The sequence below is a fragment of the Octodon degus genome, unplaced genomic scaffold (genome assembly GCF_000260255.1).
Source record: "Octodon degus isolate 3935 unplaced genomic scaffold, OctDeg1.0 scaffold00146, whole genome shotgun sequence".
Taxonomy (NCBI): domain Eukaryota; kingdom Metazoa; phylum Chordata; class Mammalia; order Rodentia; family Octodontidae; genus Octodon; species Octodon degus.
Genome location: NW_004524722.1, coordinates 1180985 through 1182666, shown reverse-complemented (window position 1 = coordinate 1182666; position 1682 = coordinate 1180985).

The following is a 1682-nucleotide window of genomic DNA, read 5'->3' as shown; positions in this document are numbered from 1 at the left end:
CGTGTCTGGCTCAGTGCGCCTGGGTACAGGGCTGGCCAGCCATGTGGTACCTGCTGAGGATCGAGCCCCAGGCCCTGCACTTGCCTAAGCAGGCATTTAGTCCACTGAGCTATCTCGCTGGCACTTCTTCTCATTTCTTAAGTACCAACTTTTCATTGATGTGAGAGAAGGTGCAGAACAGAGGAGAAATTATGGCTTTTGAAGTAAGAGAGACCCACAGTCTCTATGAGTTTGATAGTAGTGTGTGACTTAGGGTAAATTAATTACTTAATCTTGGTTTTCTCTACTGCAAAAGTAGAAATTATAATATTTATCTCTTAAGGGTGTTATGATTTAGAGACAGGATAGGTAACCAACAAAATAGATATCAGTGCTTAATAAATGGTAGTAATGATTATCATCCATTTATTTTTTAAAATCATTGATCTACCAAAACCAAACTTTGTGTGTAATGTTCAGCATCTTGCAGTATAGTTCAGGGTGACCTTGAACTATGTAGCCCAGTCTGGCCTCAAACGATCCTGCTTCATCCTCCCAAGTGCTGAGTTTATGGGTGTGTGCAATCAAGGCTGGCTGACCTAGCCTTTTTCTGTTTTTATTTTGAGACAAGGTCTCACTAATTTGCCCAGGTGGGACTTGAACGTAAAATCCTCAGCTTCCCAAATTGTGGAATTACAGGTGCATACTGCTATACCCAGCTCAGATTTCTTTAGTTTCCATCAAATGCCTTTTTTCTGTTCCAGGATCCCATCCAGGATATTGTATTACGTTTAGTCATGTTTCCTTAGGCTCTCCTTGACTGTGACTTTTTCTCAGATTTTCTTGTTTTTGCCTAATAAGCTTTTCAGATACACATGTTGAAGGAATTGGGGCAGGGGTGGGGTAGAGGTGTAGCTCAGAGGCTGAGAACTTGTCTGTGGTAGCATGTAAAGGGCTGAGTTTGATTCACACGGCTGCAGAAAACATGTTGAAGTAAATTGTTATCCACAGGGGACAAGTGTTTCTCTTTATGGCACCTTAAGAACAGACAGTTAGTATTTATTACTTAGTTATAAAAGGACCTTCTGACACTTTCTTAGAAAAGCTATACTACTGATCTTCAAGTGGGTGCTAACAGGGCAGAGTAAGACTAAATAATTAGGGATGGTAGGGGAAGCTGCCATTGCTGTGGATCTCTTTTCATTATTGTTGTTTTTCAATATTCATATCATTGTTATTATTATCAAGAATTATAGGTGGTCAAGGAGATAGCTTAGGGGCTGGGAAAATAGTTCAGTAGATTAAGTGCTTACCTGGTAAGCACAAAGTCCTGAGTTCAATCCCTGGTACCACAAAACAAAAAGAATTATAGGGGCTGGGTACATAGCTCAGTGGCACTAGTGTTTGCACGGAAAATGTAAGGTCCTGAATTTAATTCCTGGTACCAAAAAAAAGAAAAAAGGTATATAATGTACTGTAACAGGCATAACCTTTGGAATAAGACAGTCCACTTAGCTGGTTTTTCATTATGATTTTTTTGGAATATAATTTCTCTGGAGCTCAGTCGCTGCACTTATAAAATGGTCTTGCAGTGTTTGAAAATTAAGGAGGACTGGGCTGGAGAGATGGCTCAGTGGTCTAAAGCACCTACTTAGAACAAGCTTAGCAAAAGCATCAGGGACCGCGGTTCAATCCCCCAGCAC